Below are 25,956 nucleotides of genomic sequence, written 5' to 3' on the forward strand. Positions count from 1 at the left end.
CTGTGTGGAACGAAAACACAATCCCTCAGGGGGTGTGAGCGTTTCGAGATGAATCGTATATAAGTTATACTTGGTCGTCAGTGACCGTGTGGCCTAATGGATAAGGCGTCGGACTTCGGATCCGAAGATTGCAGGTTCGAATCCTGTCACGGTCGTGTTTTTCCAGTTCTGAGAAACAAACATACCGTTTTAATGTAGCAATTGTGCAGTACGAAACCGTCTGAATGTTGCTGTTGACCATTTTGTGCTTGGAGATGGTCTTGAGCTTGAAACACACACAAGAAGACCGGTGTTAACTAGCGAAATGGTCGGCAGAGTGCCCTCACCGCGAGGTTTGACTGGCACTTGCACATCTAAAACAACGTCGGAAAGTAACTCGTTCGGCTTTTGAGTCACGTCAAGTATGTGTGTTAATTTTGACGCCGCTAGCTCTGCAGATTGTCATGCAATTCCTTTACCTCTCAGAAATGATTATGAAATAAAAGTGAAGTACGTGACGAGTGTGACGTTAGGAAAACATTAGGCACCATGGAGAGATTCTGTATGGGACCAACCAACCCAAACGAGTACTGTGTGATCTGCTACCCAGCAGGTACCCAACGAGGCAGCACGGCTAGCTCAGTCGGTAGAGCATGAGACTCTTAATCATAGGGTCGTGGGTTCGAGCCCTACCCTGGGCGGAACGGAATTTTTCTCCGCTGCAGATGTAAATTACCGATTTTCTGATTAACGTGATGTAATGGAAATAGCAACTTTAAAATTTGCCTACGTCTCCATCAGTCGCAAGAAAACTGTATTTGAAGGTGAAGGTGATTTTGTAGACATGTGTAAAAGTCATGTTCTGAAGTGCAGGTGATTTTGTTTGGAGAGAACATCGGCTACTTGTCAGATGTGTATCCAAGCAGTAATGGGTCGCCATAGCTGCAAATATTAGTGAAAAATATGAAGTGTTGTCAGCTGAAGTCTGAAGATTCAGACGACCGTACGGACGAAGTACGAAAAAGTTCCGCTAGGCCGCGCCTCTTTAGCTCAGTGGTAGAGCAGTGGTCTAGTAAACCAGGAGTCGTGAGTTCCATCCTCACAGGAGGAAGACGAATTTTGGAAATCAGTTGCGCGTCATGGCCGTATAGCAAACAGTATATGTGATGGCGAACAATTAGCGTGAGGAGTTTTATAAAGAATTACCCTCAGATGTGATTAAGGCGAATGGCGCTGATAAAGCATTTGCCAAAGCGGTACGGCATAAGGTGGGACGAGGCAGTGTGAATTACATTTTATAGATGTATTTCTCACAAATCGCTGAGCCTCTCGCGGTCGTCGTCGTCGTCGCCGTCGCCGCCGCCGCTTCTGCAGAAGTAGCAAATGGCCATCGTAGCAAATGCGGCGAGGGACACCCTGCCATCGATTCCGATTGCGCAAAGTGTGTGGTCTTGTTTTCCTGTCTATGTTTGGTCGGTCTCGTAAGAGGCTCAATGTAACGAATGGGTGGGAAAGAGTAAGGGGCAGCGGCTGTGTGGAACGAAAACACAATTCCTCAGGGGGTGTGAGCGTTTCGAGATTAATCGTATATAAGTAATACTTGGTCGTCAGTGACCGTGTTGCCTAATGGATAAGGCGTCGGACTTCGGATCCGAAGATTGCAGGTTTGAATCCTGTCACGGTCGTGTTTTTCCAGTTCTGAGAAACAAACATACCGTTTTAATGTAGCAATTGTGCAGTACGAAACCGTCTGAATGTTGCTGTTGACCATTTTGTGCTTGGAGATGGTCTTGAGCTTGAAACACACACAAGAAGACCGGTGTTAACTAGCGAAATGGTCGGCAGAGTGCCCTCACCGCGAGGTTTGACTGGCACTTGCACATCTAAAACAACGTCGGAAAGTAACTCGTTCGGCTTTTGAGTCACGTCAAGTATGTGTGTTAATTTTGACGCCGCTAGCTCTGCAGATTGTCATGCAATTCCTTTACCTCTCAGAAATGATTATGAAATAAAAGTGAAGTACGTGACGAGTGTGACGTTAGGAAAACATTAGGCAGCATGGAGAGATTCTGTATGGGACCAACCAAGCCAAACGAGTACTAAGTGATCTGCTACCCAGCAGGTACCCAACGAGGCAGCACGGCTAGCTCAGTCGGTAGAGCATGAGACTCTTAATCATAGGGTCGTGGGTTCGAGCCCTACCCTGGGCGGAACGGAATTTTTCTCCGCTGCAGATGTAAATTACCGATTTTCTGATTAACGTGATGTAATGGAAATAGCAACTTTAAAATTTGCCTACGTCTCCATCAGTCGCAAGAAAACTGTATTTGAAGGTGAAGGTGATTTTGTAGACATGTGTAAAAGTCATGTTCTGAAGTGCAGGTGATTTTGTTTGGAGAGAACATCGGCTACTTGTCAGATGTGTATCCAAGCAGTAATGGGTCGCCATAGCTGCAAATATTAGTGAAAAACATGAAGTGTTGTCAGCTGAAGTCTGAAGATTCAGACGACCGTACGGACGAAGTACGCAAAAGTTCCGCTAGGCCGCGCCTCTTTAGCTCAGTGGTAGAGCAGTGGTCTAGTAAACCAGGAGTCGTGAGTTCCATCCTCACAGGAGGAAGACGAATTAAGGAAATCAGTTGCGCGTCATGGCCGTATAGCAAACAGTATCTGTGATGGCGAACAATTAGCGTGAGGAGTTTTATTAAGAATTACCCTCAGATGTGATTAAGGCGAATGGCGCTGATAAAGCATTTGCCAAAGCGGTACGGCATAAGGTGGGACGAGGCAGTGTGAATTACATTTTATAGATGTATTTCTCACAAATCGCTGAGCCTCTCGCGGTCGTCGTCGTCGTCGTCGTCGTCGTCGTCGTCGTCGCCGCCGCCGCTTCTGCAGAAATAGCAAATGGCCATCGTAGCAAATGCGGCGAGGGACACCCTGCCATCGATTCCGATTGCGCAAAGTGTGTGGTCTTGTTTTCCTGTCTATGTTTGGTCGGTCTCGTAAGAGGTTGAATGTAACGAATGGGTGGGAAAGAGTAAGGGGCAGCGGCTGTGTGGAACGAAAACACAATTCCTCAGGGGGTGTGAGCGTTTCGAGATAAGTCGTATATAAGTTACACTTGGTTGTCAGTGACCGTGTGGCCTAATGGATAAGGCGTCGGACTTCGGATCGGAAGATTGCAGGTTTGAATCCTGTCACGGCCGTGTTTTTCCAGTTCTGAGAAACAAACATACCGTTGTAATGTAGCAATTGTGCAGTACGAAACCGTCTGAATGTTGCTGTTGACCATTTTGTGCTTGGAGATGGTCTTGAGCTTGAAACACACACAAGAAGACCGGTGTTAACTAGCGAAATGGTCGGCAGAGTGCCCTCACCGCGAGGTTTGACTGGCACTTGCACATCTAAAACAACGTCGGAAAGTAACTCGTTCGGCTTTTGAGTCACGTCAAGTATGTGTGTTAATTTTGACGCCGCTAGCTCTGCAGATTGTCATGCAATTCCTTTACCTCTCAGAAATGATTATGAAATAAAAGTGAAGTACGTGACGAGTGTGACGTTAGGAAAACATTAGGCAGCATGGAGAGATTCTGTATGGGACCAACCAAGCCAAACGAGTACTAAGTGATCTGCTACCCAGCAGGTACCCAACGAGGCAGCACGGCTAGCTCAGTCGGTAGAGCATGAGACTCTTAATCATAGGGTCGTGGGTTCGAGCCCTACCCTGGGCGGAACGGAATTTTTCTCCGCTGCAGATGTAAATTACCGATTTTCTGATTAACGTGATGTAATGGAAATAGCAACTTTAAAATTTGCCTACGTCTCCATCAGTCGCAAGAAAACTGTATTTGAAGGTGAAGGTGATTTTGTAGACATGTGTAAAAGTCATGTTCTGAAGTGCAGGTGATTTTGTTTGGAGAGAACATCGGCTACTTGTCAGATGTGTATCCAAGCAGTAATGGGTCGCCATAGCTGCAAATATTAGTGAAAAACATGAAGTGTTGTCAGCTGAAGTCTGAAGATTCAGACGACCGTACGGACGAAGTACGCAAAAGTTCCGCTAGGCCGCGCCTCTTTAGCTCAGTGGTAGAGCACTGGTCTAGTAAACCAGGAGTCGTGAGTTCCATCCTCACAGGAGGAAGACGAATTAAGGAAATCAGTTGCGCGTCATGGCCGTATAGCAAACAGTATCTGTGATGGCGAACAATTAGCGTGAGGAGTTTTATTAAGAATTACCCTCAGATGTGATTAAGGCGAATGGCGCTGATAAAGCATTTGCCAAAGCGGTACGGCATAAGGTGGGACGAGGCAGTGTGAATTACATTTTATAGATGTATTTCTCACAAATCGCTGAGCCTCTCGCGGTCGTCGTCGTCGTCGTCGTCGTCGTCGTCGCCGCCGCCGCTTCTGCAGAAATAGCAAATGGCCATCGTAGCAAATGCGGCGAGGGACACCCTGCCATCGATTCCGATTGCGCAAAGTGTGTGGTCTTGTTTTCCTGTCTATGTTTGGTCGGTCTCGTAAGAGGTTGAATGTAACGAATGGGTGGGAAAGAGTAAGGGGCAGCGGCTGTGTGGAACGAAAACACAATTCCTCAGGGGGTGTGAGCGTTTCGAGATAAGTCGTATATAAGTTACACTTGGTTGTCAGTGACCGTGTGGCCTAATGGATAAGGCGTCGGACTTCGGATCGGAAGATTGCAGGTTTGAATCCTGTCACGGCCGTGTTTTTCCAGTTCTGAGAAACAAACATACCGTTGTAATGTAGCAATTGTGCAGTACGAAACCGTCTGAATGTTGCTGTTGACCATTTTGTGCTTGGAGATGGTCTTGAGCTTGAAACACACACAAGAAGACCGGTGTTAACTAGCGAAATGGTCGGCAGAGTGCCCTCACCGCGAGGTTTGACTGGCACTTGCACATCTAAAACAACGTCGGAAAGTAACTCGTTCGGCTTTTGAGTCACGTCAAGTATGTGTGTTAATTTTGACGCCGCTAGCTCTGCAGATTGTCATGCAATTCCTTTACCTCTCAGAAATGATTATGAAATAAAAGTGAAGTACGTGACGAGTGTGACGTTAGGAAAACATTAGGCAGCATGGAGAGATTCTGTATGGGACCAACCAACCAAAACGAGTACTGTGTGATCTGCTACCCAGCAGGTACCCAACGAGGCAGCACGGCTAGCTCAGTCGGTAGAGCATGAGACTCTTAATCATAGGGTCGTGGGTTCGAGCCCTACCCTGGGCGGAACGGAATTTTTCTCCGCTGCAGATGTAAATTACCGATTTTCTGATTAACGTGATGTAATGGAAATAGCAACTTTAAAATTTGCCTACGTCTCCATCAGTCGCAAGAAAACTGTATTTGAAGGTGAAGGTGATTTTGTAGACATGTGTGAAAGTCATGTTCTGAAGTGCAGGTGATTTTGTTTGGAGAGAACATCGGCTACGTGTCAGATGTGTATCCAAGCAGTAATGGGTCGCCATAGCTGCAAATATTAGTGAAAAATATGAAGTGTTGTCAGCTGAAGTCTGAAGATTCAGACGACCGTACGAAGTACGCAAAAGTTCCGCTAGGCCGCGCCTCTTTAGCTCAGTGGCGCAGTGTGGACGTGCCTAGTCTTCCGCTCCGCCGTAGCGTTACGTATAGTGGGATATCGTTTGTTCACGTGTAGTGTTGTACCTTCTGTAAGTTTTTCTCCGTCGTTGTTTCATTCCTTGTGTTACTTTCTGTGTGTATTTCAGTGTTTTTTGTGTAGCGGTTTAGACCGCGTAGTTTTTGACAATGTCGTCTCAGGTTATTCCTCGTCAGGCTACAGTTAGTTTTGCTTTCGACAAGTCCACCCGCCATGTGCAACCTAGTTCCCTTGAGATTCATGATTGGTTAGTAGATACCTTTGGCATTAATTCGGATCAGGTGCACACTGCTTATTTTGATACAGAACTCTATGTTTTCTTTGTTAATATTATGGACCCCCTTCTGGTTGATAAAATTATTTCCAAATTTGGTCACCAGGTTCTCTTTCGGCATCGGGATGATTCTGTCAGTACCGTACTGCTTTCAAATGCTTCCATTACGTACACCAGTGTTCGTGTTTACAACCTTCCGCCGGAGGTGGATAATGTGTATCTTAAGGAAGGTTTACTCAAGTATGGTGATGTTAAGAGTATTCGCCTTGAACGCTGGTCCAGCCAACATCGCCTGCAGTGTTACAGTGGCATTCGTTCCGTCGAAATGCACGTGAAGCAGAATATTCCCTCGCACCTGCAGATCGGTGGATATCGTGTCCATGTAACATATAGTGGTCAGGTTGGCACCTGTTTTTTGTGCAATGAGAGTGGCCACGTGCGTACCAACTGTCCGCGGAGGATTTTTGTGTTAAAAAATTCTCTCGAACAGCGTCGCAAGTTAACGGTCGCTGACCTCGTTGCAGGTGGTTCTGCTCTTGGTGTCGAACAGTCCAGTGGTAGTAGCGCCCAGCCGCAGGTTTTGCACGCCCCTGACACAGAATTTCCTCCTTTACGTGCCAAATCTGATGTTGTTCCGTCGGTTCCTCAGGTGGGTGTGCCGCTTTTGAATAATAAACGGCGTCGCGCACAAGATGGAAATAGTACGGATGAGGATCTTCCCGAGATGCCCCAATCCGAGAGACCGACATCCTCCGAGACACAGAGTAGTGTAGATGCTCCCTGTTCCCCAGAAGTAGCTGTCCCGGTAGCGGCTGCTGACGCCCCTCCGGCTTCCGACGCGGCTTCTCTCGAGTCGGCTCGTCGGTCGGGCCTGTTGGCGCCGCCTTCCGAACCGACTTCGTTGTCACAACAAGTTGAGTCGCAACAACTTCCTGCTTCGCTGCCCCACACCTCTGCCAGCGGAGCTGCTCCGCTTCCTTCCAACTTAGCAGTTTCTGAGCTTCCTGCTCACGTTTCGCCTCCGTGTAGTCCATGTTTACCGGAAGCTAATACTGGTGTAGACCAGTCCGTTTCGTCGGATGTTTCCCCCGCGACCCCGGACCCTGACTGTGGACCGGCGCGGGTGTTGTCAGATACAGAACTTGACCCTCCTACGTCATCGGCGGCTGCCGCTTCCTTGCCCGTCAGCCGACGCAAGTTGCGCGTTCAGCCGAACGTCAATGCTGTTCGTAAAAAACCGAAACGTAAGGGATCCGCGGAAGGGGGTAGCAGTCCCCCTCCCTCGGATGCCTCCGTCTTCCCTGCTATGGACTGTGATGTTGATGCGTCGGTGTAGGTGATTTCTTCCCTCGCTTTTCTCTCCATGGTTCAGGCATACACCTTTCTTACCTTAAATGTTAACCGTATTGAGTCCGACGTTCGCATTGCCTCTTTGCGGCAGTTTCTTTACGACTCCTGTGCGGACGTAGTATTTTTGCAGGAAGTATTGTTTTCTGATCTCTCTCTACCTGGATTTCAAACTGTTTTTAATGTCGCACCGGAGAATTCAACAGGAACTGCTCTTTTCTTTCGAGAAGGTATTCCTATTACTGACATTGAATTCCTTGACTCTGGCCGTGGGATTGGTTGTCGTCTTTTTGATCTCCACCTAGTTGTTTTGTATGCCCCCTCTGGTTCGGGTCGCACTGTGGCTCGATCGCGCTTTTATAAGGACGAGCTTATTTATCTTTTGCGCAAGAGTCCTCGGAGTCTCCTGCTCGGAGGCGATTTTAATTGTGTTTTACGCCCTGAAGACCAGTCCCCCAATTTTAATTATTGCCGAGATTTACATGACTTGGTTCGTACGATGCACCTGCGTGATGTTTGGGAACACAAATATCCAACCCTGGTGAAATTTACGTATTTTACCGCGTCCTCATGCAGTAGACTCGACAGATTCTACTTCTCTGATTTTTTATGTGATAACATTCTTTCTGTCGATGTTATTCCTACTAGTTTTTCTGACCATTGTGCTTTTACTGCAACTGTAAATCTTCGTCACCAACCAGCAAAACTTTATCGTTCCCAGTGGATGTTAAATGTTTCCCACCTTGCCGACAGTGCCATTGATGAAGTTGTAAGTGCCGTGTGGGAGCGATGTCTTCGCTCCGTCCCGCGTTACCCCTCCTTGCTAGTTTGGTGGACTGCTTTTGCCAAGCCCAAGATTCGTCAGACTTTGATTTTTTACTGTGCCGCAAGGGCGCGTGATTTTAAGTACACGTATGAATTTTACTACTCTGTCCTGCGTGAACTGTATGACGCTGCGGGTCCTTCTCCTCTGCGGATTCATGATGTTCGTCGTATTAAAGCCAAACTCTTGACCCTCAAACGACGACAGTTGGATGGTCTGCGAGTAAAGTCGAAACCTCACTCTCTTGTTGAAGGTGAACTGACTTCTTTGTACCACCTGCTGCGGCATCAGACTCGACGTCGTCGCTCCTTCATCTCTTCTCTTATGGTGGATGATGGACGACAGCTTATTGCACAGGAGGATATGACTCGTGCTCTTCATCAGTATTACGCTAATCTCTATTCTGCCGATGATTCTGGTGCGTCACTTTCTGATGATGTCCTTGAGGATCTTCCTGCGACGATCACGCCTGACGCGAACGGCGACTTTCTCCGGGAGTTGCAGGTAGATGATGTTTTTGATTTTATTGCTCACTCTCCGTCCGGTAAATCGCCGGGTCCAGACGGCCTGCCTAAAGAATTTTATCTCCGTTTTTGGCCTCTTTTGGGTGGCACTTTTACGCAGATTTTAAATGAGATTGTCAGGGGGATGGATGTGCCTGCCGATTTTAAAGTAGGGAAAATTGTTTTAATTCCGAAGTCCACTGGTCGTTTATCTACTGCCAATCTTCGTCCGCTCACATTGCTGAACTTTGATTACAAGACAGCTGCTAGAGCACTCAATAGTCGATTGTCTTCACTGCTTCGGGGTGTGATTTATGCACATCAATGTTGTTTTCCTGGTAGATCTATTCTGACCCCAGTAGCCGAATATCGGGATGTTGTCTCGGTTGCGGCGGTTACAAACGTTCATTGTGCCTTTGCTTTCCTCGATTTTTATAAGGCTTTTGATCACGTCAGTCATGTGTTTTTAGATCATGTTTTAGATACAATAGGTTTTAACGCTTCATCACGTGGTGTTCTTGGTAATTTGTATAGGGGAATAACTGCTCGGGTGTCAGTCAATGGGCAGCTGACGCCGCCCATTGCTATCCGCCGAGGGGTACCTCAGGGTAGTCCGCTCTCTATGTCGCTATTCATATTGTCCCTGGAACCGCTGCTTCGGACTCTTGCTTTCAGGCTTCAGGGTATGACCCTCTCTGGTGGGAAGCTCACTGTTAAGGCGTACGCGGACGATGTCGTTGTTCTCCTCCGTCAACGTGATGATATCACATTGTTGAAAGGGGCAGTCGATGCATACTGTTGTGTCTCTGGAGCGCGTCTTAATCAAGGTAAGTGTAAGTTCCTTGATATTCGAGGGTTTCGCGATGCTGATGTTCCTTGGGCCACTTTTGTCGATCGCCATATGTCATTGGGGATTACCATTGATCGGTGTCCTATAAAAATGGCAGCTCTTAATTGGAAATCTGTCACCGAGAAGATACAGGGGGCTCTGATGGTCCATGAGCAGCGCTCTGCTACCATTTTGCAGAAAATCAGAATTTTAGACACATACGTGTTATGTAAAGCCTATTATGTTGCTCAGCTGTTCCCACTTCCCATTATGGTTGCGAAAAGGTTGCGCCAATTGTCTAGCAGGTTTATATGGAAGGGTCATCTATTCAAGTTGCGTTACGAGGTTATGACGAAACCGCGTATCTCCGGAGGCTTGGGCCTCACTGACATTACTCGCAAGGCATCTGCCTTGTACGTCCGCCGTACGACTCTCATTGTTACGCAAGAAGTGACTTCAATTACATCCAGACTTTTTACTGTTGTGCGCCCGAAGAGCCTTGCTCCACCTGTCGACGTCGGTCGCCTCAATTTTAAGTCGAAACACGTCCGGGAATTTTATATTGCGGTTAGTTACCTCGGTGACGTCTTCTTGCGACGACCGGTGCCAACGACCAAGAGCTTGATTGCCCGTTGGGAGGGGCTGGCCGGTCCCAATCCAATCGAACTGGCGTCTCCATCAGTGTCCTGGAAGAACGTCTGGAGGAATGTTAGTCTGCCGATCCTCACTATGGCTGTGGCGTCCACGTGGTGTAGGGTAGTTAATGGTTTGGTCCCCACCAACGTACGACTGCACCGTATTGGTCTTTCTGACACGGTCAACTGCACTCGGTGTGGTCTCCAGGACACACTTGAGCATCGATTCACCTGCAGTGGGCACCTTGCTAATTGGATTTGGCTCAGGAAACAACTGGCTTTTGTCACTAGGACTGCCGAAACCGCTTACACCATTGACATCATCGTACGGCCCGATTCTTCCTTTTATCCGCGAACGAAGCTCAATACCGTTATGTGGTTGCTTGGACACTTCGTACATTTTGTTATTAGTTGTCATGAAGAGGATGAACACCTTACGTTTCGACAGTACATTCTTACTGCTTACTGGAACCGATTGCGCATGCCAGGACTCCGTGAAGATTTTGCAAATATGCTTAGCCTGACATTTGAAAGGGAGGGTGTTGGCTAAGGTCGCCTGTGTTAGCCGATTTCCTATATACTGTTTCTGGATTTGCCACCTTTCTGTAAACTACTTTTCTAAACCTGGACTGAAGTTTTCGTGGATATTTAGGACGAACAAGAAAAACAAACGTGAGACCAAGAACAGCGACAGTAGGGGAAAGTACGACGCCGTAGTACAGGTGCCATTCGGAAACAGGACGGTGGAGTCATCGTGGCCAGGCCTCGGGTTTCGACCCCTGCCCGCTTTGTTTCCGCAGGCCTGAATCTGAGTGTCACCCCTAAATTTTAAACAATGGCATATCAAGTAATACAAAAAAAAAAAAGTGGTGGAGCACTGGTCTAGTAAACCAGGGGGCGTGAAACAAAAAAAAAAAAAACAAAAAAAAAAGTGGTAGAGCACTAATATAATAAACCAGGGGTCGTAAAAAAAAAAAAAAAAAGTGGTAGAGCACTGGTCTAGTAAACCAGGAGTCGTGAGTTCCATCCTCACAGGAGGAAGACGAATTTTGGAAATCAGTTGCGCGTCATGGCCGTATAGCAAACAGTATCTGTGATGGCGAACAATTAGCGTGAGGAGTTTTATTAAGAATTACTCTCAGATGTGATTAAGGCGAATGGCGCTGAAAAAGCATTTGCCAAAGCGGTACGGCATAAGGTGGGACGGGGCAGTGTGAATTACATTTTATAGATGTATTTCTCACAAATCGCTGAGCCTCTCGCGGTCGTCGTCGTCGTCGTCGTCGTCGCCGCCGCCGCTTCTGCAGAAGTAGCAAATGGCCATCGTAGCAAATGCGGCGAGGGACACCCTGCCATCGATTCCGATTGCGCAAAGTGTGTGGTCTTGTTTTCCTGTCTATGTTTGGTCGGTCTCGTAAGAGGTTGAATGTAACGAATGGGTGGGAAAGAGTAAGGGGAAGCGGCTGTGTGGAACGAAAACACAATTCCTCAGGGGGTGTGAGCGTTTCGAGATAAGTCGTATATAAGTTACACTTGGTTGTCAGTGACCGTGTGGCATGATGGATAAGGCGTCGGACTTCGGATCCGAAGATTGCAGTTTCGAATCCTGTCACGGCCGTGTTTTTCCAGTTCTGAAAAACAAACATACCGTTTTAATGTAGCAATTGTGCAGTACGAAACCGTCTGAATGTTGCTGTTGACCATTTTGTGCTTGGAGATGGTCTTGAGCTTGAAACACACACAAGAAGACCGGTGTTAACTAGCGAAATGGTCGGCAGAGTGCCCTCACCGCGAGGTTTGACTGGCACTTGCACATCTAAAACAACGTCGGAAAGTAACTCGTTCGGCTTTTGAGTCACGTCAAGTATGTGTGTTAATTCTCTACGTCTCAATCAGTCGCAAGAAAACTGTATTTGAAGGTGAAGGTGATTTTGTTGACATGTGAAAAACATGTTCTGAAGTGCAGGTGATTTTGTTTGGAGAGAACATCGGCTACGTGTCAGATGTGTATCCAAGCAGTAATGGGTCGCCATAGCTGCAAATATTAGTGAAAAATATGAAGTGTTGTCAGCTGAAGTCTGAAGATTCAGACGACCGTATGGACGAAGTACGCAAAAGTTCCGCTAGGTCGCGCCTCTTTAGCTCAGTGGTAGAGCACTGGTCTAGTAAACCAGGAGTCGTGACTTCCATCCTCACAGGAGGAAAACGAATTTTGGAAATTAGTTGCGCGTCATGGCCGTATAGCAAACAGTATCTGTGATGGCGAACAATTAGCGTGAGGCGTTTTATTAAGAATTACTCTCAGATGTGATTAAGGCGAATGGCGCTGATAAAGCATTTGCCAAAGCGGTACGGCATAAGGTGGGACGAGGCATTCTGAATTACATTTTATAGATGTATTTCTCACAAATGTCTGAGCCTCTCGCGGTCGTCGTCGTCGTCGTCGCCGCCGCCGCTTCTGCAGAAGTAGCAAATGGCCATCGTAGCAAATGCGGCGAGGGACACCCTGCCATCGATTCCGATTGCGCAAAGTGTGTGGTCTTGTTTTCCTGTCTATGTTTGGTCGGTCTCGTAAGAGGTTGAATGTAACGAATGGGTGGGAAAGAGTAAGGGGCAGCGGCTGTGTGGAACGAAAACACAATTCCTCAGGGGGTGTGAGCGTTTCGAGATGAATCGTATATAAGTTATACTTGGTCGTCAGTGACCGTGTGGCCTAATGGATAAGGCGTCGGACTTCGGATCCGAAGATTGCAGGTTCGAATCCTGTCACGGCCGTGTTTTTCCAGTTCTGAAAAACAAACATACCGTTTTAATGTAGCAATTGTGCAGTACGAAACCGTCTGAATGTTGCTGTTGACCATTTTGTGCTTGGAGATGGTCTTGAGCTTGAAACACACACAAGAAGACCGGTGTTAACTAGCGAAATGGTCGGCAGAGTGCCCTCACCGCGATGTTTGACTGGCACTTGCACATCTAAAACAACGTCGGAAAGTAACTCGTTCGGCTTTTGAGTCACGTCAAGTATGTGTGTTAATTTTGACGCCGCTAGCTCTGCAGATTGTCATGCAATTCCTTTACCTCTCAGAAATGATTATGAAATAAAAGTGAAGTATGTGACGAGTGTGACGTTAGGGAAACATTAGGCAGCATGGAGAGATTCTGTATGGGACCAACCAACCCAAACGAGTACTGTGTGATCTGCTACCCAGCAGGTACCCAACGAGGCAGCACGGCTAGCTCAGTCGGTAGAGCATGAGACTCTTAATCATAGGGTCGAGGGTTCGAGCCCTACCCTGGGCGGAACGGAATTTTTCTCCGCTGCAGATGTAAATTACCGATTTTCTGATTAACGTGATGTAATGGAAATAGTAACTTTAAAATTTGCCTACGTCTCCATCAGTCGCAAGAAAACTGTATTTGAAGGTGAAGGTGATTTTGTAGACATGTGAAAGTCATGTTCTGAAGTGCAGGTGATTGTGTTTGGAGAGAACATCGGCTACATGTCAGATGTGTATCCAAGCAGTAATGGGTCGCCATAGCTGCAAATATTAGTGAAAAATATGAAGTGTTGTCAGCTGAAGTCTGAAGATTCAGACGACCGTACGGACGAAGTACGCAAAAGTTCCGCTAGGCCGCGCCTCTTTAGCTCAGTGGTAGAGCACTGGTCTAGTAAACCAGGAGTCGTGAGTTCCATCCTCACAGGAGGAAGATGGATTTTGGAAATCAGTTGCGCGTCATGGCCGTATAGCAAACAGTATCTGTGATGGCGAACAATTAGCGTGAGGAGTTTTATTAAGAATTACTCTCAGATGTGATTAAGGCGAATGGCGCTGATAAAGCATTTGCCAAAGCGGTACGGCATAAGGTGGGACGAGGCAGTGTGAATTACATTTTATAGATGTATTTCTCACAAATCGCTGAGCCTCTCGCGGTCGTGTCGTCGTCGTCGTCGTCGTCGTCGTCGTCGCCGCCGCCGCTTCTGCAGAAGTAGCAAATGGCCATCGTAGCAAATGCGGCGAGGGACACCCTGCCATCGATTCCGATTGCGCAAAGTGTGTGGTCTTGTTTTCCTGTCTATGTTTGGTCGGTCTCGTAAGAGGTTGAATGTAACGAATGGGTGGGAAAGAGTAAGGGGCAGCGGCTGTGTGGAACGAAAACACAATTCCTCAGGGGGTGTGAGCGTTTCGAGATGAATCGTATATAAGTTATACTTGGTCGTCAGTGACCGTGTGGCCTAATGGATAAGGCGTCGGACTTCGGATCCGAAGATTGCAGTTTCGAATCCTGTCACGGTCGTGTTTTTCCAGTTCTGAGAAACAAACATACCGTTTTAATGTAGCAATTGTGCAGTACGAAACCGTCTGAATGTTGCTGTTGACCATTTTGTGCTTGGAGATGGTCTTGAGCTTGAAACACACACAAGAAGACCGGTGTTAACTAGCGAAATGGTCGGCAGAGTGCCCTCACCGCGATGTTTGACTGGCACTTGCACATCTAAAACAACGTCGGAAAGTAACTCGTTCGGCTTTTGAGTCACGTCAAGTATGTGTGTCAATTTTGACGCCGCTAGCTCTGCAGATTGTCATGCAATTCCTTTACCTCTCAGAAATGATTATGAAATAAAAGTGAAGTATGTGACGAGTGTGACGTTAGGGAAACATTAGGCAGCATGGAGAGATTCTGTATGGGACCAACCAACCCAAACGAGTACTGTGTGATCTGCTACCCAGCCGGTACCCAACGAGGCAGCACGGCTAGCTCAGTCGGTAGAGCATGAGACTCTTAATCATAGGGTCGAGGGTTCGAGCCCTACCCTGGGCGGAACGGAATTTTTCTCCGCTGCAGATGTAAATTACCGATTTTCTGATTAACGTGATGTAATGGAAATAGTAACTTTAAAATTTGCCTACGTCTCCATCAGTCGCAAGAAAACTGTATTTGAAGGTGAAGGTGATTTTGTAGACATGTGAAAGTCATGTTCTGAAGTGCAGGTGATTGTGTTTGGAGAGAACATTGGCTACATGTCAGATGTGTATCCAAGCAGTAATGGGTCGCCATAGCTGCAAATATTAGTGAAAAATATGAAGTGTTGTCAGCTGAAGTCTGAAGATTCAGACGACCGTACGGACGAAGTACGCAAAAGTTCCGCTAGGCCGCGCCTCTTTAGCTCAGTGGTAGAGCACTGGTCTAGTAAACCAGGAGTCGTGAGTTCCATCCTCACAGGAGGAAGATGGATTTTGGAAATCAGTTGCGCGTCATGGCCGTATAGCAAACAGTATCTGTGATGGCGAACAATTAGCGTGAGGAGTTTTATTAAGAATTACTCTCAGATGTGATTAAGCCGAATGGCGCTGATAAAGCATTTGCCAAAGCGGTACGGCATAAGGTGGGACGAGGCAGTGTGAATTACATTTTATAGATGTATTTCTCACAAATCGCTGAGCCTCTCGCGGTCGTGTCGTCGTCGTCGTCGTCGTCGTCGTCGTCGTCGTCGCCGCCGCCGCTTCTGCAGAAGTAGCAAATGGCCATCGTAGCAAATGCGGCGAGGGACACCCTGCCATCGATTCCGATTGCGCAAAGTGTGTGGTCTTGTTTTCCTGTCTATGTTTGGTCGGTCTCGTAAGAGGTTGAATGTAACGAATGGGTGGGAAAGAGTAAGGGGCAGCGGCTGTGTGGAACGAAAACACAATTCCTCAGGGGGTGTGAGCGTTTCGAGATGAATCGTATATAAGTTATACTTGGTCGTCAGTGACCGTGTGGCCTAATGGATAAGGCGTCGGACTTCGGATCCGAAGATTGCAGGTTCGAATCCTGTCACGGTCGTGTTTTTCCAGTTCTGAGAAACAAACATACCGTTTTAATGTAGCAATTGTGCAGTACGAAACCGTCTGAATGTTGCTGTTGACCATTTTGTGCTTGGAGATGGTCTTGAGCTTGAAACACACACAAGAAGACCGGTGTTAACTAGCGAAATGGTCGGCAGAGTGCCCTCACCGCGATGTTTGATTGGCACTTGCACATCTAAAACAACGTCGGAAAGTAACTCGTTCGGCTTTTGAGTCACGTCAAGTATGTGTGTCAATTTTGACGCCGCTAGCTCTGCAGATTGTCATGCAATTCCTTTACCTCTCAGAAATGATTATGAAATAAAAGTGAAGTATGTGACGAGTGTGACGTTAGGGAAACATTAGGCAGCATGGAGAGATTCTGTATGGGACCAACCAACCCAAACGAGTACTGTGTGATCTGCTACCCAGCAGGTACCCAACGAGGCAGCACGGCTAGCTCAGTCGGTAGAGCATGAGACTCTTAATCATAGGGTCGAGGGTTCGAGCCCTACCCTGGGCGGAACGGAATTTTTCTCCGCTGCAGATGTAAATTACCGATTTTCTGATTAACGTGATGTAATGGAAATAGTAACTTTAAAATTTGCCTACGTCTCCATCAGTCGCAAGAAAACTGTATTTGAAGGTGAAGGTGATTTTGTAGACATGTGAAAGTCATGTTCTGAAGTGCAGGTGATTGTGTTTGGAGAGAACATCGGCTACATGTCAGATGTGTATCCAAGCAGTAATGGGTCGCCATAGCTGCAAATATTAGTGAAAAATATGAAGTGTTGTCAGCTGAAGTCTGAAGATTCAGACGACCGTACGGACGAAGTACGCAAAAGTTCCGCTAGGCCGCGCCTCTTTAGCTCAGTGGTAGAGCACTGGTCTAGTAAACCAGGAGTCGTGAGTTCCATCCTCACAGGAGGAAGATGGATTTTGGAAATCAGTTGCGCGTCATGGCCGTATAGCAAACAGTATCTGTGATGGCGAACAATTAGCGTGAGGAGTTTTATTAAGAATTACTCTCAGATGTGATTAAGGCGAATGGCGCTGATAAAGCATTTGCCAAAGCGGTACGGCATAAGGTGGGACGAGGCAGTGTGAATTACATTTTATAGATGTATTTCTCACAAATCGCTGAGCCTCTCGCGGTCGTGTCGTCGTCGTCGTCGTCGTCGTCGTCGTCGTCGCCGCCGCCGCTTCTGCAGAAGTAGCAAATGGCCATCGTAGCAAATGCAGCGAGGGACACCCTGCCATCGATTCCGATTGCGCAAAGTGTGTGGTCTTTTTTTCCTGTCTATGTTTGGTCGGTCTCTTAAGAGGTTGAATGTAACGAATGGGTGGGAAAGAGTAAGGGGCAGCGGCTGTGTGGAACGAAAACACAATTCCTCAGGGGGTGTGAGCGTTTCGAGATGAATCGTATTTAAGTAATACTTGGTCGTCAGTGACCGTGTGGCCTAATGGATAAGGCGTCGGACTTCGGATCCGAAGATTGCAGGTTCGAATCCTGTCACGGTCGTGTTTTTCCAGTTCTGAGAAACAAACATACCGTTTTAATGTAGCAATTGTGCAGTACGAAACCGTCTGAATGTTGCTGTTGACCATTTTGTGCTTGGAGATGGTCTTGAGCTTGAAACACACACAAGAAGACCGGTGTTAACTAGCGAAATGGTCGGCAGAGTGCCCTCACCGCGAGGTTTGACTGGCACTTGCACATCTAAAACAACGTCGGAAAGTAACTCGTTCGGCTTTTGAGTCACGTCAAGTATGTGTGTTAATTTTGACGCCGCTAGCTCTGCAGATTGTCATGCAATTCCTTTACCTCTCAGAAATGATTATGAAATAAAAGTGAAGTACGTGACGAGTGTGACGTTAGGAAAACATTAGGCAGCATGGAGAGATTCTGTATGGGACCAACCAACCCAAACGAGTACCGTGTGATCTGCTACCCAGCAGGTACGCATCGAGGCAGCACGGCTAGCTCAGTCGGTAGAGCATGAGACTCTTAATCATAGGGTCGTGGGTTCGAGCCCTACCCTGGGCGGAACGGAATTTTTCTCCGCTGCAGAAGTAAATTACCGATGTTCTGATTAACGTGATGTAATGGAAATAGCAACTTTAAAATTTGCCTACGTCTCCATCAGTCGCAAGAAAACTGTATATGAAGGTGAGGGTGACTTTGTAGACATGTGTGAAAGTCATGTTCTGAAGTGCAGGTGATTTTGTTTGGAGAGAACATCGGCTACGTGTCAGATGTGTATCCAAGCAGTAATGGGTCGCTATAGCTGCAAATGTTAGTGAAAAATATGAAGTGTTGTCAGCTGAAGTCTGAAGATTCAGACGACCGTACGGACGAAGTACGCAAATGTTCCGCTAGGTCGCGCCTCTTTAGCTCAGTGGTAGAGCACTGGTCTAGTAAACCAGGAGTCGTGAGTTCCATCCTTACAGGAGGAAGACGAATTTTGGAAATCAGTTGCGCGTCATGGCCGTATACGTCATGGCCGTATAGCAAACAGTATCTGTGATGGCGAACAATTAGCGTGAGGCGTTTTATTAAGAATTACTCTCAGATGTGATTAAGGCGAATGGCGCTGATAAAGCATTTGCCAAAGCGGTACGGCATAAGGTGGGACGAGGCATTCTGAATTACATTTTATAGATGTATTTCTCACAAATGTCTGAGCCTCTCGCGGTCGTCGTCGTCGTCGTCGTCGTCGTCGTCGTCGTCGCCGCCGCTTCTGCAGAATTAGCAAATGGCCATCGTAGCAAATGCGGCGAGGGACACCCTGCCATCGATTCCGATTGCGCAAAGTGTGTGGTCTTGTTTTCCTGTCTATGTTTGGTCGGTCTCGTAAGAGGTTGAATGTAACGAATGGGTGGGAAAGAGTAAGGGGCAGCGGCTGTGTGGAACGAAAACACAATTCCTCAGGGGGTGTGAGCGTTTCGAGATGAATCGTATATAAGTTATACTTGGTCGTCAGTGACCGTGTGGCCTAATGGATAAGGCGTCGGACTTCGGATCCGAAGATTGCAGGTTCGAATCCTGTCACGGTCGTGTTTTTCCAGTTCTGAGAAACAAACATACCGTTTTAATGTAGCAATTGTGCAGTACGAAACCGTCTGAATGTTGCTGTTGACCATTTTGTGCTTGGAGATGGTCTTGAGCTTGAAACACACACAAGAAGACCGGTGTTAACTAGCGAAATGGTCGGCAGAGTGCCCTCACCGCGATGTTTGACTGGCACTTGCACATCTAAAACAACGTCGGAAAGTAACTCGTTCGGCTTTTGAGTCACGTCAAGTATGTGTGTCAATTTTGACGCCGCTAGCTCTGCAGATTGTCATGCAATTCCTTTACCTCTCAGAAATGATTATGAAATAAAAGTGAAGTATGTGACGAGTGTGACGTTAGGGAAACATTAGGCAGCATGGAGAGATTCTGTATGGGACCAACCAACCCAAACGAGTACTGTGTGATCTGCTACCCAGCAGGTACCCAACGAGGCAGCACGGCTAGCTCAGTCGGTAGAGCATGAGACTCTTAATCATAGGGTCGAGGGTTCGAGCCCTACCCTGGGCGGAACGGAATTTTTCTCCGCTGCAGATGTAAATTACCGATTTTCTGATTAACGTGATGTAATGGAAATAGTAACTTTAAAATTTGCCTACGTCTCCATCAGTCGCAAGAAAACTGTATTTGAAGGTGAAGGTGATTTTGTAGACATGTGAAAGTCATGTTCTGAAGTGCAGGTGATTGTGTTTGGAGAGAACATCGGCTACATGTCAGATGTGTATCCAAGCAGTAATGGGTCGCCATAGCTGCAAATATTAGTGAAAAATATGAAGTGTTGTCAGCTGAAGTCTGAAGATTCAGACGACCGTACGGACGAAGTACGCAAAAGTTCCGCTAGGCCGCGCCTCTTTAGCTCAGTGGTAGAGCACTGGTCTAGTAAACCAGGAGTCGTGAGTTCCATCCTCACAGGAGGAAGATGGATTTTGGAAATCAGTTGCGCGTCATGGCCGTATAGCAAACAGTATCTGTGATGGCGAACAATTAGCGTGAGGAGTTTTATTAAGAATTACTCTCAGATGTGATTAAGGCGAATGGCGCTGATAAAGCATTTGCCAAAGCGGTACGGCATAAGGTGGGACGAGGCAGTGTGAATTACATTTTATAGATGTATTTCTCACAAATCGCTGAGCCTCTCGCGGTCGTGTCGTCGTCGTCGTCGTCGTCTTCGTCGTCGCCGCCGCCGCTTCTGCAGAATTAGCAAATGGCCATCGTAGCAAATGCGGCGAGGGACACCCTGCCATCGATTCCGATTGCGCAAAGTGTGTGGTCTTGTTTTCCTGTCTATGTTTGGTCGGTCTCGTAAGAGGTTGAATGTAACGAATGGGTGGGAAAGAGTAAGGGGCAGCGGCTGTGTGGAACGAAAACACAATTCCTCAGGGGGTGTGAGTGTTTCGAGATGAATCGTATATAAGTAATACTTGGTCGTCAGTGACCGTGTGGCCTAATGGATAAGGCGTCGGACTTCGGATCCGAAGATTGCAGGTTCGAATCCTGTCACGGTCGTGTTTTTCCAGTTCTGAGAAATAAACATACCGTTTTAATGTAGCAATTGTGCAGTACGAAACCGTCTGAATGTTGCTGTTGACCATTTTGTGCTTGGAGATGGTCTTGAGCTTGAAACACACACAAGAAGACCGGTGTTAACTAGCGAAATGGTCGGCAGAGTGCCCTCACCGCGAGGTTTGACTGGCACTTGCACATCTAAAACAACGTCGGAAAGTAACTCGTTCGGCTTTTGAGTCACGTCAAGTATGTGTGTTAATTTTGACGCCGCTAGCTCTGCAGATTGTCATGCAATTCCTTTACCTCTCAGAAATGATTATGAAATAAAAGTGAAGTACGTGACGAGTGTGACGTTAGGAAAACATTAGGCAGCATGGAGAGATTCTGTATGGGACCAACCAACCCAAACGAGTACTGTGTGATCTGCTACCCAGCAGGTACGCATCGAGGCAGCACGGCTAGCTCAGTCGGTAGAGCATGAGACTCTTAATCATAGGGTCGTGGGTTCGAGCCCTACCCTGGGCGGAACGGAATTTTTCTCCGCTGCAGAAGTAAATTACCGATGTTCTGATTAACGTGATGTAATGGAAATAGCAACTTTAAAATTTGCCTACGTCTCCATCAGTCGCAAGAAAACTGTATATGAAGGTGAGGGTGACTTTGTAGACATGTGTGAAAGTCATGTTCTGAAGTGCAGGTGATTTTGTTTGGAGAGAACATCGGCTACGTGTCAGATGTGTATCCAAGCAGTAATGGGTCGCTATAGCTGCAAATGTTAGTGAAAAATATGAAGTGTTGTCAGCTGAAGTCTGAAGATTCAGACGACCGTACGGACGAAGTACGCAAATGTTCCGCTAGGTCGCGCCTCTTTAGCTCAGTGGTAGAGCACTGGTCTAGTAAACCAGGAGTCGTGAGTTCCATCCTTACAGGAGAAAGACGAATTTTGGAAATCAGTTGCGCGTCATGGCCGTATACGTCATGGCCGTATAGCAAACAGTATCTGTGATGGCGAACAATTAGCGTGAGGCGTTTTATTAAGAATTACTCTCAGATGTGATTAAGGCGAATGGCGCTGATAAAGCATTTGCCAAAGCGGTACGGCATAAGGTGGGACGAGGCATTCTGAATTACATTTTATAGATGTATTTCTCACAAATGTCTGAGCCTCTCGCGGTCGTCGTCGTCGTCGTCGTCGTCGTCGTCGTCGTCGTCGTCGCCGCCGCCGCCGCTTCTGCAGAATTAGCAAATGGCCATCGTAGCAAATGCGGCGAGGGACACCCTGCCATCGATTCCGATTGCGCAAAGTGTGTGGTCTTGTTTTCCTGTCTATGTTTGGTCGGTCTCGTAAGAGGTTGAATGTAACGAATGGGTGGGAAAGAGTAAGGGGCAGCGGCTGTGTGGAACGAAAACACAATTCCTCAGGGGGTGTGAGCGTTTCGAGATGAATCGTATTTAAGTAATACTTGGTCGTCAGTGACCGTGTGGCCTAATGGATAAGGCATCGGACTTCGGATCCGAAGATTGCAGGTTCGAATCCTGTCACGGTCGTGTTTTTCCAGTTCTGAGAAACAAACATACCGTTTTAATGTAGCAATTGTGCAGTACGAAACCGTCTGAATGTTGCTGTTGACCATTTTGTGCTTGGAGATGGTCTTGAGCTTGAAACACACACAAGAAGACCGGTGTTAACTAGCGAAATGGTCGGCAGAGTGCCCTCACCGCGAGGTTTGACTGGCACTTGCACATCTAAAACAGCGTCGGAAAGTAACTCGTTCGGCTTTTGAGTCACGTCAAGTATGTGTGTTAATTTTGACGCCGCTAGCTCTGCAGATTGTCATGCAATTCCTTTACCTCTCAGAAATGATTATGAAATAAAAGTGAAGTACGTGACGAGTGTGACGTTAGGAAAACATTAGGCAGCATGGAGAGATTCTGTATGGGACCAACCAACCCAAACGAGTACTGTGTGATCTGCTACCCAGCAGGTACCCAACGAGGCAGCACGGCTAGCTCAGTCGGTAGAGCATGAGACTCTTAATCATAGGGTCGTGGGTTCGAGCCCTACCCTGGGCGGAACGGAATTTTTCTCCGCTGCAGATGTAAATTACCGATTTTCTGATTAACGTGATGTAATGGAAATAGCAACTTTAAAATTTGCCTACGTCTCAATCAGTCGCAAGAAAACTGTATTTGAAGGTGAAGGTGATTTTGTAGACATGTGTGAAAGTCATGTTCTGAAGTGCAGGTGATTTTGTTTGGAGAGAACATCGGCTACGTGTCAGATGTGTATCCAAGCAGTAATGGGTCGCCATAGCTGCAAATATTAGTGAAAAATATGAAGTGTTGTCAGCTGAAGTCTGAAGATTCAGACGACCGTACGGACGAAGTACGCAAAAGTTCCGCTAGGCCGCGCCACTTTAGCTCAGTGGTAGAGCACTGGTCTAGTAAACCAGGAGTCGTGAGTTCCATCCTCACAGGAGGAAGACGAATTTTGGAAATCAGTTGCGCGTCATGGCCGTATAGCAAACAGTATCTGTGATGGCGAACAATTAGCGTGAGGAGTTTTATTAAGAATTACTCTCAGATGTGATTAAGGCGAATGGCGCTGATAAAGCATTTGCCAAAGCGGTACGGCATAAGGTGGGACGAGGCATTCTGAGTTACATTTTATAGATGTATTTCTCACAAATGTCTGAGCCTCTCGCGGTCGTCGTCGTCGTCGTCGTCGTCGTCGTCGTCGCCGCCGCCGCTTCTGCAGAATTAGCAAATGGCCATCGTAGCAAATGCGGCGAGGGACACCCTGCCATCGATTCCGATTGCGCAAAGTGTGTGGTCTTGTTTTCCTGTATATGTTTGGTCGGTCTCGTAAGAGGTTGAATGTAACGAATGGGTGGGAAAGAGTAAGGGGCAGCGGCTGTGTGGAACGAAAACACAATTCCTCAGGGGGTGTGAGCGTTTCGAGATGAATCGTATATAAGTTATACTTGGTCGTCAGTGACCGTGTGGCCTAATGGATAAGGCGTCGAACTTCGGATCCGAAGATTGCAGGTTCGAATCCTGTCACGGTCGTTTTTTTCCAGTTCTGAGAAACAAACATACCGTTTTAATGTAGCAATTGTGCAGTACGAAACCGTCTGAATGTTGCTGTTGACCATTTTGTGCTTGGAGATGGTCTTGAGCTTGAAACACACACAAGAAGACCGGTGTTAACTAGCGAAATGGTCGGCAGAGTGCCCTCACCGCGAGGTTTGACTGGCACTTGCACATCTAAAACAACGTCGGAAAGTAACTCGTTCGGCTTTTGAGTCACGTCAAGTATGTGTGTTAATTTTGACGCCGCTAGCTCTGCAGATTGTCATGCAATTCCTTTACCTCTCAGAAATGATTATGAAATAAAAGTGAAGTACGTGACGAGTGTGACGTTAGGAAAACATTAGGCAGCATGGAGAGATTCTGTATGGGACCAACCAACCCAAACGAGTACTGTGTGATCTGCTACCCAGCAGGTACCCAACGAGGCAGCACGGCTAGCTCAGTCGTTAGAGCATGAGACTCTTAATCATAGGGTCGTGGGTTCGAGCCCTACCCTGGGCGGAACGGAATTTTTCTCCGCTGCAGATGTAAATTACCGATTTTCTGATTAACGTGATGTAATGGAAATAGCAACTTTAAAATTTGCCTACGTCTCCATCAGTCGCAAGAAAACTGTATTTGAAGTTGAACGTGATTTTGTAGACATGTGTGAAAGTCATGTTCTGAAGTGCTGGTGATTTTGTTTGGAGAGAACATCGGCTACGTGTCAGATGTGTATCCAAGCAGTAATGGGTCGCCATAGCTGCAAATATTAGTGAAAAATATGAAGTGTTGTCAGCTGAAGTCTGAAGATTCAGACGACCGTACGGACGAAGTACGCAAAAGTTCCGCTAGGCCGCGCCTCTTTAGCTCAGTGGTAGAGCACTGGTCTAGTAAACCAGGAGTCGTGAGTTCCATCCTCACAGGAGGAAGACGAATTTTGGAAATCAGTTGCGCGTCATGGCCGTATAGCAAACAGTATCTGTGATGGCGAACAATTAGCGTGAGGAGTTTTATTAAGAATTACTCTCAGATGTGATTAAGACGAATGGCGCTGATAAAGCATTTGCCAAAGCGGTACGGCATTCTTCGGCGGACCTCGGAAGAGTTCCGCCCTTCGATACCTTGCAGAGTACTGCTACGTATCGAAGTGTTAGGGCTTCGCAGAAGTCGCAGTCGCAGTCGCAGCCGCAGTCGCAGTCGCAGTTCCGGAACCGCCAGCAGCAGCAGCAGCAGCAGCAGCAGTTTCCAGTGCCGCCAGTTTTGCAGTAGCAGTCGTCGCCGGACCCAGCCGCAGCTTCCGGACCCAGCCGCCGCCGCCGCCGCCGCCGCCGCAGCTTCCGGCCCCCGCCGCCGCCGCCGCCGCCGCCGCCGCCGCAGCTTCCGGCCCCCGCCGCCGCCGCCGCCGCCGCCGCCGCCAGGACCCAGTGCTTCGTCTTCCTCTCCTGCTTTCGTTGTCGTCGCTATTCTCGTCTTCGTCTTTGCCTTCATCCTTTCGCTCCTCGACGTCTCTCATCTGTCATCTGTAATCTGTTCCTGACTTTGTCCCTTGTCTGTCCCCATTCTTCTTTTCTGTGTTTCCAGTTTTCCTTACTGCCATCATGACCACCCCCACCACCACCGCCACTACCACCGCCATCGTCTATACGACGCCCTCCCTCGCTGCCACTACTCTTACTTGGTGTGCTCAGTCGCCCCCGTCCTACTATATCCCGCCCCTCCTCACCCTTCCCACCCCAGCTCCCTTTGTCGCCCCATCCCCTGCTCCTTCTCCCCAAGCCTCCACACACGACCCCTTTCCCCCACTCCCCCACACCACTCATGCGGCCCCTGCCAGGGTTGTGTCTCGTCGGGCTACGACCCATGCCGCACCATCGCCGGCGCCAGCACCACCACCTGCAGCAGCGCCACAACCAGCAGCAGCACCAACAGCAGCACCAACAGCAGCACCAGCACCAGCACCGACACCGGGACCTGCCGCTTCCCGTCATCTCCCCGTCACTCCTGTGCCCCACACCTCCTCCCATCCTGTCCCCGCTGTTAAGCGTCCCAGTGGCACCCCCGCCTCCTCTGCACCCAAGAAGTCCCAGCATCTTCCCCCTCCCCCACCCCTAGATGCCATGGATGTCTCCCCTCCAGCCCCCTCTACTTCCTCTTCTAACTCCCCCTCCTACAAGTATCTCCTCTCCCGTCCTGATCCCTCTCTCCTGGAGGCCCGCAACCTGACCTTGCTCCTCCGCCAATACTTCCCTGCAGCCCCCATCTCCCTTCTTACCCCCCGTAGGGACTCTGTCTTGATCACCTCCCCAAGCCCTACCCTACACTCCGACATCCTCTCCCGAATTCCTCTCACCCGATTTGGACCTAATGCCTCCCTTGCCCCTGCTCCTTCCCCTTCCTCCCCCCGTCAACCCCAACCCCCACGTCGCCCGCCGACCCTCACCGCCGTG

General features: G+C 48.0%; 16 non-coding genes across 16 annotated transcripts; all 16 read left to right on the top strand.

Moving 5' to 3' along the window:
• The first annotated feature begins 82 nt into the window (after nucleotides 1–82).
• On the top strand, nucleotides 83–155 carry Trnar-ucg (transfer RNA arginine (anticodon UCG)). Its single transcript has one exon. It is a non-coding gene; the product is annotated as a tRNA-Arg (tRNA).
• Nucleotides 156–1,591: 1,436 nt separating this feature from the next.
• Nucleotides 1,592–1,664, top strand: Trnar-ucg (transfer RNA arginine (anticodon UCG)). The gene has a single exon. It is a non-coding gene; the product is annotated as a tRNA-Arg (tRNA).
• A 2,387-nt stretch (nucleotides 1,665–4,051) lies between these two features.
• Nucleotides 4,052–4,123, top strand: Trnat-agu (transfer RNA threonine (anticodon AGU)). Its single transcript has one exon. It is a non-coding gene; the product is annotated as a tRNA-Thr (tRNA).
• An 8,609-nt stretch (nucleotides 4,124–12,732) lies between these two features.
• On the top strand, nucleotides 12,733–12,805 carry Trnar-ucg (transfer RNA arginine (anticodon UCG)). The gene has a single exon. It is a non-coding gene; the product is annotated as a tRNA-Arg (tRNA).
• An 861-nt stretch (nucleotides 12,806–13,666) lies between these two features.
• Trnat-agu (transfer RNA threonine (anticodon AGU)) lies at nucleotides 13,667–13,738 on the top strand. Its single transcript has one exon. It is a non-coding gene; the product is annotated as a tRNA-Thr (tRNA).
• A 515-nt stretch (nucleotides 13,739–14,253) lies between these two features.
• Nucleotides 14,254–14,326, top strand: Trnar-ucg (transfer RNA arginine (anticodon UCG)). Its single transcript has one exon. It is a non-coding gene; the product is annotated as a tRNA-Arg (tRNA).
• An 861-nt stretch (nucleotides 14,327–15,187) lies between these two features.
• Nucleotides 15,188–15,259, top strand: Trnat-agu (transfer RNA threonine (anticodon AGU)). Its single transcript has one exon. It is a non-coding gene; the product is annotated as a tRNA-Thr (tRNA).
• A 521-nt stretch (nucleotides 15,260–15,780) lies between these two features.
• Trnar-ucg (transfer RNA arginine (anticodon UCG)) lies at nucleotides 15,781–15,853 on the top strand. The gene has a single exon. It is a non-coding gene; the product is annotated as a tRNA-Arg (tRNA).
• Nucleotides 15,854–16,714: 861 nt separating this feature from the next.
• Trnat-agu (transfer RNA threonine (anticodon AGU)) lies at nucleotides 16,715–16,786 on the top strand. Its single transcript has one exon. It is a non-coding gene; the product is annotated as a tRNA-Thr (tRNA).
• A 518-nt stretch (nucleotides 16,787–17,304) lies between these two features.
• Nucleotides 17,305–17,377, top strand: Trnar-ucg (transfer RNA arginine (anticodon UCG)). The gene has a single exon. It is a non-coding gene; the product is annotated as a tRNA-Arg (tRNA).
• Nucleotides 17,378–18,840: 1,463 nt separating this feature from the next.
• On the top strand, nucleotides 18,841–18,913 carry Trnar-ucg (transfer RNA arginine (anticodon UCG)). The gene has a single exon. It is a non-coding gene; the product is annotated as a tRNA-Arg (tRNA).
• Nucleotides 18,914–19,774: 861 nt separating this feature from the next.
• On the top strand, nucleotides 19,775–19,846 carry Trnat-agu (transfer RNA threonine (anticodon AGU)). Its single transcript has one exon. It is a non-coding gene; the product is annotated as a tRNA-Thr (tRNA).
• A 515-nt stretch (nucleotides 19,847–20,361) lies between these two features.
• Trnar-ucg (transfer RNA arginine (anticodon UCG)) lies at nucleotides 20,362–20,434 on the top strand. The gene has a single exon. It is a non-coding gene; the product is annotated as a tRNA-Arg (tRNA).
• A 1,475-nt stretch (nucleotides 20,435–21,909) lies between these two features.
• Nucleotides 21,910–21,982, top strand: Trnar-ucg (transfer RNA arginine (anticodon UCG)). Its single transcript has one exon. It is a non-coding gene; the product is annotated as a tRNA-Arg (tRNA).
• A 1,448-nt stretch (nucleotides 21,983–23,430) lies between these two features.
• Trnar-ucg (transfer RNA arginine (anticodon UCG)) lies at nucleotides 23,431–23,503 on the top strand. The gene has a single exon. It is a non-coding gene; the product is annotated as a tRNA-Arg (tRNA).
• An 863-nt stretch (nucleotides 23,504–24,366) lies between these two features.
• Nucleotides 24,367–24,438, top strand: Trnat-agu (transfer RNA threonine (anticodon AGU)). Its single transcript has one exon. It is a non-coding gene; the product is annotated as a tRNA-Thr (tRNA).
• The last annotated feature ends 1,518 nt before the right edge of the window (nucleotides 24,439–25,956 follow it).

The sequence above is a fragment of the Schistocerca gregaria genome, chromosome 11 (assembly GCF_023897955.1).
Source record: "Schistocerca gregaria isolate iqSchGreg1 chromosome 11, iqSchGreg1.2, whole genome shotgun sequence".
Lineage (NCBI taxonomy): Eukaryota > Metazoa > Arthropoda > Insecta > Orthoptera > Acrididae > Schistocerca > Schistocerca gregaria.